Genomic DNA, 15,000 nt, shown 5'->3' with positions numbered 1-15,000 from the left:
ATTGTATTTCTGTGGGCCTGGGATTTAGCTCCATGGTGCCACCACCTGCCTCGCAAGCACAAGGTCCTGAGTTCAATCTCTGGTACCAAAAAAATTAAAATAAAATAAAATTTGTTTTTATGTGATTTGATTCATTTCCTATGTCCTTACTATTAGCAGAGATTAAGTGGAAGATGATTTCATATTTTTAAAAGCTTCCTACTGGGTCAGGTGTGGTGTCACACACCTGTAACCCTGGATTTGGGAGGCTGAGGCAGGAGGGTCATCGTGAGTTTTAGGGAGGCTGAGGGAGGATTTCCACAAATCTAAAACTACATAGTGTGATCAAATCCAGCCTGAATTACAGAGTGAGATCTTGTCTCAAAAACAAAAAAAAAAGCTTTTTCTTACACTGAAAAAAACTAACACTTAATCTTTTCTTTACAATTGTCATCTCGTTTAGTCATCTAAAGCTGTAAGTAGTAAACTGTTATTCCTGTATTCAAAAGTGACTATAAAGGCAAAAGTACTGAATCTGTGGTTTGGTGTCGATTTTTAGAGCTATTTGAAAATTTTATTACCATATGGGAACCACAAATCTTTCGCACATGAAAGCCCTACTTATTTACAACAGAACATGGAAAGTGCTTAAAGTGAAATTTTCTAATTCAAATAGCAATATATATTACAAACTAATCAAATCTCAGAATAGAAAAAAATAGAACTCTCACTACTTTCTGAGAACTGAAATTTAATATTAACTCAAATGGGTATAACTCGGTATTCTAAAGTACCATTTAAAAAAAAAACTTACTTTGCAAAGCATGGCAATGTCTTCTGCATAATATTTGAAAGAGCTTATTTGGATTTTACAAAACTTTCTACTGCTGCCACTATGTAGGGCCTCCTTGGAGGAACACTCAATTGCAGTGAGTTCAATAACTTGAGTTACACCACATTATCCACCTCAGATTATTATTTAGCATAAGATACAACTGCCTCAAACCCTGGCGGGGCATTAAGGTCACAAACACTTTATAGTTAAATGTTTCATGCTAACGTTAAATTAGTTTAACACAAATTCCAAGTACTGTATGTATAAAGACCTAACATATACCCAAAAGTGGCTGGGAAGAGAGAGGAAAAGTGGGCCTGGCATTTTTCACAGAAAAGAAACATTCAAGGGGCTGGGGATTTAGCTCAGTGGTGCTGCACCTTTGCTGCAAGTGTAAGGTTCTGAGTTCGATCCCCAGTACTAGAAGAAAAAAAAAGCACTCAAGTATTGATAAATAATGAGAATTACAAACAAAACAGCAAGAAAACTATAGTACTGTCACACAAACTGCTTAATTGTAACTGTATTAAGAGTTCCATTGTTACTTGCGTAGCCTGGTAGCACAATGAACATATGCAGGAACTATAAAAGGAAATCTTAGAACACACATCAAATAGCTGGGCAGAGTGGTGCACACCTATAATCTGAGCACCCTAAAAGCGGAAACAGGAGGATCTCAAATTCAAACCCAGCTTGGGCAGCACAGTGACTTCAGGAAACCCTGTTTCAAAATTTAAAAAAGGGAAAAGCTGGCGTGGCAGCACACACCTGTAATCCCAACACTTGGGAGGCTGATGCAGGAGGATTACTGTTTGAGGTCAGCCTGAACTACATAGCAAGATTAAAAAAATAAAGGTACTGGGAGGTAGCTAACTAGCTCAGTGTTAAGGCCATGGGTTCAATCCCTAGTACCACAAAACAAAAACCACATACATCAGCTAAATAAAACTTTTAAAATATTACAATAATATGGAATATATTAATTTTATTCCAGATTTGAAATATATTTCACAAACACTTGCATTTTATTTAATTCAAAGACCCAAAGAATCTTCCATTAGATGAACTCTTCTGTACCTAATGACCACTTTCCCATATACCTTTGGCTTAAATAATACCTTTTGCCTAGCTCCAAATTATAATTACTTAAGCCATCATATAAATTAATAGTCCAATACTACAGAATTCCTCAATAACAGAACTGTTGAGGCTACAATACCTTGTACATAAGAACAACAAATTCTCCAAATATGCATGAAGATAACTGTGATTAATATTTTTCTTTTGTACTGGGGATCGAACTTGGGTCCTTGTGCTTGTGAGGCAGGCAGCGAAACCACTGAAGTAAATCCCCAGCCCAATTGTGGTTAATATTTAATTGCACAAACTACCTTCATATTTAATCCTCACAACTCCATAAATTCAGCATTACTATCTCCATTTTCCAGATAAACTTAACTGAGGCTCAGAAACGAGTCCATATAGCAACTTCCTATTTTACTATCAGTCCTTTCTGCATATAATACACATGAGACCTAAAAGCACCAATTGTATAATTTATCAATTAAAAACCAAATTTTGGAAACTACCATGTTGGGCAATATATGCTATGGGTTACTCCTTGGGGAGCTGACGGGACTTACTTTCCAAAGTTATATATTATATTTATATTAAAACATATCCAGGCCGGGGATTTAGCTCAGTGGTTCCGCGGCCTGCCTCGCAAGCTCAAGGTCCTGAGTTTGATTTCAGGTACCAAAAAAAAAAAAAAAAAATCTATATTTCTTCTTGGAACCATCATTAAGCTAGTAGTCTTCTCAGATCTTAAACATATGGTTTAACAGAGATTGGTTATTTTTTAGAACCAAAGTTTATTCAGAAATGGGCCTAGAATTTTATCTGATATAGGCATGTCTACTACAGATTACAAAATTCATTATTTAAATTTATATCCTGAGGCAAAAAAAAACAAAGAATGGTATGAGTAGTCAATAAACCTGATGAGAATGTCCTAAAACAGAGCCAAATATGCCATATTTTTAAAAACTCAGGCATGCTCAGTTACTCTAGTCAAACTGGTGGCCTACCAAGTATTTTGTGTTTTACTGACTCCAACATTGAAATAGGTGGACTCCCAGTTTGACTTTCGCCATTTTTTTTATTACCCAAATGTTCTCGTAATCAATGACATTTATGCCAAAAGGAAAGTATTTCTTCAAAGTTACAATTAGGAAAACTATAACTTTGGAGATAGGAATTTTTTCCGAAAAATTTTATTAGAGCACTGATACTCAGCCTATTTTAGGGAAGTGTCTCTTCATCTTTTACTTAGTTGACTCGCTATCCCAGGACAATTACACCCGAGACATAAGAACCTCAAGCAATTTTAAGTTTCTTTATAAAAATAAGTTCAAAGAACACTGACTTCTTTGAATACCACATCCAAAAGAAAACAACTAAAAACTTAAAAACACACGGGAATATAGAAGGGCTCAAGCACAATAACGCGTGTAAATGTGATCCCCTAGGACCGTGGCACTGTCATTCAACTTTCTTTTTAATATTCTCGTTGGGCTTTATCTTGTACCACAGGTAATATATACCTTGATTTCACCAACCGGTCATTTCCTTTTTGAGAATTCTCCCGTGCAAGGCCAGGGCTGCGGCCGTGGGGCGGGCAGCCAGCCCGGGGCACCGGCGTCAGGCACCCGAGAGAGCAGAACCGCACACTGCACCCGCTCCTGGCAGGCCTGCTGTGGCTGGTTCCCCAGTCCCTGGGGTTGCAAGGGCAGCTGCAGCAGCAGCCATGGCAAAGACTCGGGAGTCTTTCCCCTGCCTCCTCCCCTAGGCCTCGAGGGGTTTGCTTTTCACATGGCCCCCATGTGGGGGCAGTGGGCACAAGGTAAGTGGATGCAACTGCACCGCTGCAGCCGGCCAGGAGAGCCCGTCTCCTTCGGAACCCGACCTCCTCGCGGGCTGGCAACGGCGGCAAAGCTCCGCTGGAGCACCGACTGCTCTGCGCGGAAGGCCACCTTCTCACACACACCTCTCCCCTGCCTGCCTCCTGCTCCGTTAGCGCTACCGGTTGGCGGGCGGGGGAGGGGAGCGAGGCGCGTTATTCCCGGGGAGCTGGAGGGGGAGGGAAAAACATCTCTTACCCGCGTTATTGAGGAGGAGGAGGTGGTTGGAGCGCGGCGCGGCGAGGCGACGGCGGGTCTGGGTGGGTACAAGTAAGAGTCTTACGAAAGGAAATTAACCCCATCACCAGCCCGGACACCGGCTCCAGCGGCAGCCGCGGCGGCAAAATCCCGCCCCTTCCCACCACGCAGTAGCCCCGCCCCTTCGCTCTTTGAGCCGACTCCATCATAGGCTGTACGTCCACAGAGTGACACCAACACTGCCCAATCACACTTGTGAAAACCGTCTTCTCTCCACCCCTTGATCTCCTCTCGGCCGCGAGGAAGTCCTGCCAAGTCTTTCTCCACCCTCAAGAGAAAAATAACCAATCCGTGGTAAGTAACTACACTTGAAGGACGCAAAAAGCAACCAATAGCAAAACTAGAAGGACAGCCATTTTGCCCACTTGTGAAAGAGCCACCTTTTCCCACGAGTTGGAGTCTGAGGTAGGGGAGTTCTGGGAGTTTTTCCTGGCTGAGGCTATTGAAAAGACCACTGTATTTCTTCAAAGAATATTCTTAGTGTTTTATAAGGATAAAGCAAAAATTTTGTCCTCCATGTGTAGTGAAAAACATGCTGCTCAAGGATTTGGCTCCTCCCTTTAGAGGTAACGGGTTCTAAGCTGAACACCTGGTTTCCCCCGCCGGAGGGCGGGGTGACAGCTCTTTTCAGCCTATGGGACTACAATTCCCTAGGTGCTTTGCTCCCACCCGTCCACTTTTCTGTCTTTCCCCCCCCCTTCCTTCTTGCAAGCCTTGACGGGAATTGTAGTTCCTGGGAGGTAGTCGTGTCGCCTTCTTGGCGGATAAAGGAGGGACAAAGTTTGAAATGAGTGTTGGAAACGAGTGGTGCTAAGTCTGCAGTGAACTCTTTTCACCACGATAACAGAAGAAGGGAAAGCCAACAGGTCAGAAGAGTTTTCTCAGAACATACCTCTTTTATATTGCTGGTATTTGAACTCTTTTCAGGGCGTCCTTTGAAAACGTCACTTCCGCTTAGGGGCGGTCACATCCCAAACCTGTGGCGGGAGTTGGAGACCTGCAGCGAATGCACAAGGTGCGGGGTTCTGGGATTGACGTGCTGGGTAAATCCTTAGCTTCTAGCGTGGAAAATAGAAAATTGAAGAGAATTTAATTGAATTTTAAGGAAGAGCGGTTGAAGTGAGGTGAGGTTAATCCCCAACTCCTAAGGCCTTAATCCTGGAGTCCAGTTTTTCGTCTCGGTCTGAGCACTGTTAGATTGCATGTGTATATTTGTAGAATATGCTTTTTATTGCCTTTCGCCTTTTGTTTTGTTTTGAGATGGGGTTTCACTATGTAGTTGAGACTGACCTGGAACTCACTCTGTTGCCCAGGCTGTTCTCGAACAGCTATCCTCCTGCCTCAGTTCTGGGATCACAGGCGAGTGCCACCACGCCCAGCTCTTTCACCACTATGCATAAAGCACAACTTCAAATCTAAGTGGACTCAGAATTTCTGCGCTGACTCCTCCCACTTGTACAAACCTATTTTGGAAGTCAATTTTGAAGGAGGAGAAAAGTCCTGGACAGGTTTTGGGTGGGTAACCACAGATGGTCTCATTTTCATTCTTTTTTTGAGTATCCTGGCCACCAAACAAATGGCGACAGGGTTCCAACTATAATACACTTATGGGAAAAATTAAAAAGACTTGGGTGCCTACAGCCTAATAAGCTTAGCAAACGAGGTTCTTGTTTTTGCTTCTGTTTCCTTCATCTGTAAATTGAGAGCTGGGTGTGGTGGGCACAGGCCTGTAACGCCAGCTTTTGTGACCATCCTGGTCTATAAAGTTCAAGACTAGACTGAACTACAAACTGAGACCTCTCAACAGAACAAAACAATTACATACCGTAAGAGGTTTTAATTAGGATGAAGCTGTTTAATATATATGTGTGTGTGTGTGTGTGTGTGTGTGTAAAACATTTAAATAATGCCTGACATATAGTGTGTATGTGTTTTTTTAAATTAATTTTCTTACTTGTGGTGATCAGGGAGATGCGTTACAGTTGAGTGGGCCCAAAATAGTCCAGGTTCTTGTGTAGAAGGAAAGAATTGCCAACCACATGTCTTGTAGTATGTAGCAAGTAGCTATGTTTATTGAAGATCATGGGATGGTAGCAGCAGGAACAGGCAGAAAGGCAAAGGGGAGAAAAGGGAAAAAGAGACTTCATAACTCAGGCTTCCAGTATTTTTAGGGCCAAGCACCACTGCCTAAGGTACCTCTCCCAGTCCTTCACTGTTATCAGTAATCTGGCGCCTCAGGCTCATATAACTTCCCTGTTTTAGGATTATGGAAGCATGGATAATCATTAGGGTGATGTGGCTTTTACCACTGAAGGAAAGAAAGGGGATAACTCAGCTCTTGTTTCTAATTGTACTAAACGTTGAATGCTAGATTGCTGAAGTAAAGCAGTAAAATAATAGTCTTTGGTTCCTGACTTTATGAAGATGTTCTTATAGGAGAGTTCTGTGGAGAAACAAGATTCAAGTGAACAGATAAGAATAATTGCCAATTATACTTGAGACCAGCTAGTACTAAGCAAAGTATGGGAGAATGCAGTCACGAGCTATTACAGTACTCCCTTTGAGCAGTTAAGGCTTCATAAAAGCAATGAAGTTGAGGGGAAAATGTTTAGATTTGAGATATATTTGGGAAATAATGAATAACAAATGGATTCAGTTTGGTGGGGTAGACAAATGGAGAAATCAGTAATGTGGAAGAGGGGGTTGAAGTACGGAAGAGAAATGGGAAAAAAGAAGCAAGATATATTATGTACAGGTACAAATTCCCTATGATGAATATTATTGTTGTGTATATCTAAAACATACCAATAAATGTTTCACTTTAAAAAATTACTAGAAATCTACTAAAATCAAAACCAAAAAGAAAGAAACCCATAGCCAAGTGTGGTTGCACAAATATGCAGTCCTAGCATGTTGAGAGGCTGAGACAGGAATCTGCACAACTTACTTAGCCCTTCTCCAAAAAAAAAAAAAAAAAGAGTGGGGGCGGTGCTGAGGCTATAGCTCAGTGTAAAGGCCCTGGGTTCCATCTCTAGTACTGCAATAAAAATAATAAATAAATTTAAAAAAATTGAAAACCCAGGTTGTTGGTTTAATGACTTGCCTGGTTTTACTATTTGCTGAGAGACTGAATAGGGAACTCACAAGTCAATGGACAGGCTTAGTGGTGCACGCCTGTAATCCCAGCACTCAGAAGGCTGAGGCAGAAGGATCAGTGTGAGTTCTAGACCAGCCTGGGCTACATAGTAAATTCCAGGTCACGCTCAGCTACATAGTGAGACCCTGTCTCAAAAAACTGAAAAAAAGGAAATCTGGCTTTGAATGTTTAAGCTACAAATGTCTGTACACATCCAAAATGTAGGATATGTAATCAGAACAGTTTGAAGATAAACGATTACAAATTGTGTTTCTTGGAGTATTTGTGGTAGCCTCCTAAAAGCTTATTCCTGCCTCCATATTAATTCTTTTAATCTTGACAGGGTAATATCTATAAAACAGCAACCTGATTAGGCTGTAGGAAATGCTCTCAATTCCTTACAGAATAAAGTCCAAACTCTTTAAATTTTTTTTAAAATTTAAAACTCCTGCCTCAGCTTCTGAGTACTGTGATTACAGGTGTGCACCACTGTGTCCAGCTGAAACTCTTTAAATTTAGCAAAACTTCCCTAACCTGGCTTGATTTTTATTTTATTTTATTTTTTTATTTTTGTTTTTTTGAGACAGGGTCAGACTACACAGTTTAGGCTGGCCTTGAACTCTCAGCAATCCTGCCTCAGCTTCCCAAGTACTGGGATCACAGGCATGAGCTTGATTTTTACTTACCATTTGTTACAAGCATCTTCTTTTCCATTTATTTATTTATTTTTTAAGGCAAATTTGAAGCAGTCCTCTTGCCTCAGCCTCCTAGTGCTGGGATTACAGTTGTGCACCACCACACCCAGAAAATTTTTTATGTTGAGCATTTTATTCTTTATAGTAAACTGCTTAAGATTCTCTTGGAAGCTGAGGCAGGAGGATTACCACCAGTTTGAGACTACATAGTGAGTTCAAGGCCAGCCTAAACTACATACCGTCTCAAAAAAAAGAAGAAAGAAAGCAGAATGGTTTCTAAAATTTTGTGCCTTTGAACCATTTCTCTCCCAAGAATATTATCTTAATTCTCCATCAGCAAACTCCAATCAAGTTTTAGCTGAAGAGATATATCAAGTAGTTAAATAAGATGCACCAAGTGCCAAACATTTTTATAAGTTGATTGCTTGCTACTTTGCAGAATTAATATTAATGTATAAGAAATTAATGTATTTATAATATCTTATATATACTTTTTTTCATAGTCCTTACCACACTTTGTGTACAGCTTTCATTTCCATCTTTGATTGGAGTCAGAGGCAAGGCTATAAGGGCACGCAATAGTCACTCCTTTAGCATTTCTTCAATGAGTGTTGGGGAGGCAGTGTTATGTAATGGTAAAAATTCAGACTTTTAAATTAGACAGGTCTGAGCTCCAGGTTTAATAGTTGCTGTTAAACCTTGTGTAAATTATTTAATGTCTCTGAGCTTCTACTTTTTGTTTTTAATGTGAGGATAATAATACTGTGAGTTGTTTTGAGAATAACAAGAGATTTTCTAAAAATTTCTAGTCTTATGCCTCAGAGACAGAGGTCACTGATAAGTGGGAGTTATTTTATCATTATTCTGAAAATAGTTGCTGGCAGAATGATTCTAGTGTCCTTGGTTTTAAAATAACTGGATGTTAGATGTGGCAGTTTAAAAAGCCCCATAATGTTAGAAAATATGTAATTTTATGTATATCAAAATTGATCTGTTATCGTTTTGCAATACTCAGTTTTACTGACAGAACATCATATAACATCTGATATACCGTTGCATGCCTATAATTCTGGGGATTATAAGTTTGAGCCCAACCTACAGCACTTAGTGACTTAGTCTCTAAATAAATAAAAGTAAAAATGGGCTAGAGTCAGTGTGAAGGCCCTGGGATCAATTCCCCGTACTACCAAATAAAAAAAGCAAACAACCCTCCCCCAAACCAAACAATTATTTCAGTTTATTAAATTTAAGTGGCAGTTCAACAAACAATAAATAAATTTAAGTGGCATTTTACTAATAATCCATAACTATAATTACATTAGGTATAAACACTTAAATAGAATATATACTTTTATGTGGGTATGGAGTGTTAAAATATTTTCTTTCTTTTTTTAAAAAATATTTTCAATTCCTGATCAACTCTTTTTGAAAAGAGTTTCTGTAGGTCTCTGTATATATCTTTGTATATGACTTGTATAAAAACATCTTATAAATATTTGATTAGATTAGTTTTCTTTATTGACTAACTTTTAGATGCATAAAGGCAACTGTTTGGTTTCTGTGGAATCTGTGATTTCTGGAATTCATGTATCATAAAGTAGGACTGTGCAGTAAACTCTTGTTCACCAAATGTAGGAACTGGTGATTGACTGATTAATTTTTGGCTTTTTTTTTTGGAACTCATCCTCCTGCTTCCCAAGTGCTGGGATTATAAGCCACTCACCACACCTGGCTGTTATTGCATGATTTCTTCTGAGCTAACTTTCACTTAACGCTAGGAAAAGATACTTACTGAGGTTACTACCTTCTAGTCTCATTCCTCTACCCCTGTCCAACCGCCTCTTATTAGCAATGTGTGAGGGTTGGTTAAGAAGAAGGAGGTGAATTTTCGTGTAAGTGCTTGTTTTCACTGAGAAGTGACATTTCAGAGAAGACAAGGAAGTAAAGAGGTAGCCATGAAGATATGTAGGGGAAAGAGTGGTATTAGGAAAATAGATCAGCAAATGTAAAATTCTAAGATAGAAACATACAAAGGAGTGATTGAAAAAGCAATGTTTACAATTTTTTAAACTCATTATGATAAAAGTTGCATTGCCAAGAATGATTGGATAAGTGTGTTTAAAGTGAGAGAGTATTCTGAGAGGAATTAATGATAATGTGTCTTTGTTACCTTTATTTTGGATGTCTCCTAAAGCGTTATGTGCTCATAGGTGGAACTTTAGGGAGGTGCATAGATCATGGAGGTGTGATAGTCAGTGAGTTAGTCCACTGATGAGTTTATAGCTAATGTGACGTTGGGTGGTGAAGCCTGGTTTGAGGAGGTGGGTCAGCAGGGGTGTGGCCTGGAAGGTCTGTCTCCCTCCCTCCTTGATCACTTTCTGCTTCCTGCCTATCTTCCCATAAAAAGCCTCCTCTGCAATGCCCCTCTGCCATTCTGCCCTGTCTTGGAGCCAGCCAACTGTGGACTGAATCCTGTACAAACTGAGCCAGAACAAAACTTTTCTCCTTAGAGTTGTGGGTATTGAGTATTGGGTCTCAGTAAGGAGAAAGTAACTAAGACAGTCTTTTTTTTTTTTTGGTACCCGGGATTGAACCCTGGTCCTTGCACTTGCGAGGCAGACCACTGTAAGACAGTCTTTTACTGCAATACATTTTTAAAAAAGTAAGCACTGTATCTTAAAAATAATATCTCATACAAAAACATCCCAGTGAGAGTCAGGCATTGGTGGCTCACGCCTGTAATCCCAGCACTTGGGAAGCTGAGGCAGGAGGGTTGCTGTGAATTCGAGACCAGTCTGGTCTACACAGTGAGTTCCAGGTCAGTCTCAACTACATAGTGAGAAAATGTTTGATTTCTTTAATTTCATCTGTGATGTATTGGTAGTTCAGGAAGGTGTTTTTTCCCCTTGTGTTTAGGGAGTTCTTGTGGTTTCTTTTGCCATTGATTTCCAATTTCAAGGTCCTGTGGTCTGATAATATGCATGGGATAATTTCAATTCTTTTGCATTTACCTAATCATGTAATATGAGTTAATATGTGGTTTATTTTGGAGACCATCTAATGTTCAGCTGAAAAGAATGTGTATTCTGATGTGGGGTGGAACACTTTGTAGATATCTAATTCTATTTGTTCAAAGGTTTGGTTCAGTTCTAATATTTCATTGTTGATTTTTTTATCTAGTTGACCTGTTTGTGACGGTGGTGTATTGAGGTCCCCCCTTACAATTGTATTAATTTGTATTTGATTTTTCATGTCTGTTAATATTTGTTTTATATAGTTGGTTGCACTGCTATTCAGTGCATATATATTTATGATTGTCATCTCTTCCTCTTGGATTGTTCTCTTTATAAAGATGTAGTGACCTTCTTTGTTTCTCGTAATCTTGGCTTGAAATCCACTTTGCCGGCAAATAGAATAGCTACCCCTGCTTTTATTCTGTGTTTCTGTTGCATGAAGTATTGTTTTCCATCCTTTGATTTTCAGTTGATAAATTTCTTTTTTAATTATATGTGTTTCTTATATGCAGCATGTTATTTGATCTTGCTTCTTGACCCATTTTGCCAGTTTATTTCTTGTTTATTCCCTTCTTCAATCTATTTCTTTTGTTTGGTAAATCGAGACCATTAACATTGATGGCTGTAACTGATATGTATTGACTTATTCCTATTATGTTACTTTCCTGCTGTTGGCTCCCTTCTTTCCTTTTCTGTTTAATTTCTTGCTTTGCTTGGTGGATTCATTTTGTTGGGGGTCATGCAGTTGTAATCCTTGTTATCTCTAAAGTATCCTTCAGAACACTTTGGAGTGCTTGCTTGGTGGTCATAAATTTCTTCAGGTGTTCTTTGTCAAGGAATTATCTCATTTCTCCATCAATTTTGAAAGATATTTTTGTTGGGTACATTAATCTGGATTAAAAGTTTTTTTTTTTTTTTTTTTTTTCTTCTGGTACTGGGGATCAAACTCAGGACCTTGCAGGCATAGTGCCACTGGGCTAAATTCCTGGCCTGTAAGTTGTTTTCTTTAGGACTTTCACTTTAAGATTCGTGTAGAGATGCCAGCTCTAATTCTATTTGCCTTTATATGTGATTCATTGCCTTTCTCTAACAGCTTTTATGATTTTTGCCTCTGTTTTGGACTTCTGATACTTTTGAGTATAGTGTGATGCATAGAGATTCTCTTTTGGTCATTCCTACTTGGGTCCCCACCTCCCCCCACTGGGGATTGAACTCAGGATGTTGCAGTTGCCAGGCAGGTGCAGCGCCACTGAACTACATCCCCCAGCCCATCCTATTTGGGTTTATATATGCCTCAGTTATGTGTATGTTTCTTTCTGTCCTGATATAGTATTTGGCAACTTTTCTGCCATTATTTCCATGAACAGATTTTTTTTTATACCATTTGTGTTGTCTTCTGATTTTTCACTTTTTCCGATTATTCTTTGGTTAGTCTTTGCATCAACTAGCAGTTATTGAATCCGTGTTTTATGTTCTCTTGTTTTTAAGGTGTTTTTGAGTAATTTGTCTTAGAAGGCATTATTGTCTTCTTGTTCTAAAATTGAGCCTTCATATTGGTCTGTTCCACTGACCATACTTTCAATAGGTATGATTTTTGATCTCCTGGATTTCTGATTGAAACCTTTTTCTCTGGTCATTCATGTTTTATATCATTTTGTTTAGCTCATCTAGCTTGTTACTAGCATTTTCTGAAAGTTTCTACATCTTTTTGGTTATTCCATTTCCTGCTTACTTATATCTTCTCTAATTTTGCTGAGCACCTATTTGAGCTGCTTTATGCTTTCATTATGACTTGTATGTACCTATCTCCCTAAAGCCTCATGTGGTCATATGTGGGGAGTTTCAAGGGTGGCTCCATTAGGGTGTGTGAATGTGGATTAAGGGTGTGATACTGGGATTAAGGGTATGAATGAATAATGGAAGCCCACCCTGGGTATGGGTGGCACCCCAATTAATAGGTTTGTATCCTGGATGGAGTATAAAAGGACAGAAAGAAAGCAGGCCTGTTGCTGCTTGTTGCTTTGCTGCCTCCTACCTGCTTGTCCTGGGCTATTTCTCCTCTGGTGAAGCCCCTCTGTTATGCCACCCTGCTTTATAGCAAGCTAACTATGGACTTAGACCGCTATACACTGTATGTTACAATAAACTTTTCCTCCTTTAACACTGAGCCTTGAATATTTTGTCTCAGCAATGAGAAAAGTAACTAAGACACATTTCAACTAATTTGGGTATATATAGCTTATGCCGTTCTGCCCATTGGTGCAAGGATCCCTAGATTGGCTTCATAGGAGTTGGGGGTTTGGGGAGGTATTTTATTACTTTGTCTTCTCATGTTTCTATTGTTTTTGGTTGCTTTTTTGTTTTGTGTTGAAATTTGCATGCTTATAAAAATTTTGTTCTAGTATAGAGATCTCTTTAATTGATTTTCAGTGATGTCCTTTGTGTAGCTAACTATAATCCTTTGACATAGCCCCAGAGTCCTTCTGTCTTGATTAATTTGGGAGGGAAGAAGCAGTGTAGTTTGCTCAGGAACCAGGTTCTCTGGCAATTTACTTTAATACTGTTAATGTCACAAAAGTAATCTATGTGTTGACTTATAGAGAAATAGCAACAGTTATTCAAATTTCTTAATATCAAGCAGATCAACTTCAGTAGTATTGGCCAACACAAATAAGATATTAACATACCATAAGAACCAACTACGTCACCCTTAATCCTAGAGAAGAAATCAAGCATCATGGTGTAACCCACGTATTGAATTATAGATAATATGTACTAAATTTGAGGTCTATGTCTCTGCTGATGGAATAATCCAAAAGTAATTTTACAAAGTTAACTATAGAGTAACAAAGCTTTATGGTTATACTATTAAAGACATATTGTTTGGTAATGGGGGAATGTAAGAGGAACATTTGAAACCTTAAATCTTAAACTGTGATATAAGGAGGAGAGAGAAGTGGTACAAAGGATCTTATTAGAAGTGGTAGCAAGGATCTTAATAGAAGGATGTCTACAGAATTAGATAAAGGTAAGAGAAAAAAAAAGAAGTAGAAAATGGAAGAAAAGTAAAGGTACAAGATCCCAATGATGAATGTAACTGTACTGTATACTTAAAAAGTACCAATAAACTGAATGAAAAAAAGAAAGAAAATGAAAGAAAATATGTAGAGAGTAAAAAGAAACAGAGAAACATTAAAAAGGGAGAAGGGGAGGGCTGGGGATTTAGCTCAGTGGTTCTGCCACCTGCCTTGCAAGTGCAAGGACCTGAGTTTGATCCCTGGTACCAATAAATAAATAAATAAAAATTTTTTTAAAAGGGAGAAGGGGAAAAAATTGTAAGAAAAGAGATAAAGATCAAGGCAGAAGGACACTGAAAGATTTCTAAAACCCTAGGAAACTGGTGAAAAAGAAATGAAGGATAGGAGAGAGGGGAAAAAGAACTGAACTAAACTGAAAACAATGCACACACACAAAAATAATAAACCCAAAAAGTAACAAAAACAAAAGAGTAAAAAAAACCCTTACATATTAGAGAACATCAAGACAGTAAAAATACAATACAGTTAAAAAGAAGAATAATAAAGATAGGAAGGAAACGGAAGTTCTTCTGTGATTCTGAAACTGTGCTTTTCTTCTGGACTGTACAGGTTTGAGGCAGTGTCCATTTCAAGATGTGTCCCAGCTCAAGGTGGTAGATAAAGAAGGCAGTCAAATCCCACATCTATGCTGGATACAGTCATGAGAATGCCAATTCTGTGACTTTCAAATCCAGAGTGATTCAGGCTGAGCCTAGCCTCTGGCCTTGGGGATGGGGCTTTTTTTCCTTGAGTTTATCTTATCTGGGAGTATATCTTATCAAAGTGAGCACAGTTCTTGACCTTGACTGTCTTCCTTGGCTATCCCTCACTCAGCCACTGTGGGAGTGTGATGCTGGGAGGCCTGAAATCAAACATCCCTCTTCTGATCAGAGTCCTGGTTCAGTGGATCCCTCTTTGAGATGGTGTCCAACCACTCTATCCTGGGAATGTGGAAGGTACTTGGACTGGAGTCACTCACCAGCTTTTGGTGCAGATAGTATCCCCTGGTCCATTCAACTGCTATGTTTCTCCCTGAAGGCCTCTGG

General features: G+C 39.1%; 2 protein-coding genes across 7 annotated transcripts in view; one reads left to right on the top strand and one right to left on the bottom strand.

Annotated features, from left to right (window-relative positions):
- The window catches only part of R3hdm1 (R3H domain containing 1), a 169,718-nt gene extending 165,571 nt beyond the window's left edge, over nucleotides 1–4,147 (bottom strand). Inside the window, exon 1 of the mRNA XM_033757261.1 lies at nucleotides 3,973–4,147. The gene's annotated coding sequence lies outside the window, so the exon portion shown is untranslated. The remainder of the gene's footprint in view (nucleotides 1–3,972) is intronic.
- Nucleotides 4,148–4,407: 260 nt separating this feature from the next.
- Nucleotides 4,408–15,000, top strand: part of Zranb3 (zinc finger RANBP2-type containing 3) — a 240,322-nt gene continuing 229,729 nt past the window's right edge. For 4 of the 6 annotated variants that reach the window (XM_010606169.3, XM_010606167.2, XM_010606173.3 and 1 more), the window contains exon 1: nucleotides 4,984–5,047. The gene's annotated coding sequence lies outside the window, so the exon portion shown is untranslated. Of the gene's footprint in view, nucleotides 4,438–4,983; nucleotides 5,048–5,070; nucleotides 5,157–15,000 lie in introns of those variants that run through there. The other 2 variants (XM_010606168.2, XM_033757271.1) reach the window with 2 other exon arrangements.

Source organism: Fukomys damarensis, unplaced genomic scaffold (assembly GCF_012274545.1).
Source record: "Fukomys damarensis isolate Sample0158 unplaced genomic scaffold, DMR_v1.0_HiC HiC_scaffold_29, whole genome shotgun sequence".
Taxonomy (NCBI): Eukaryota; Metazoa; Chordata; class Mammalia; order Rodentia; family Bathyergidae; genus Fukomys; species Fukomys damarensis.
This window is presented reverse-complemented; position numbering and strand designations above follow the sequence as displayed.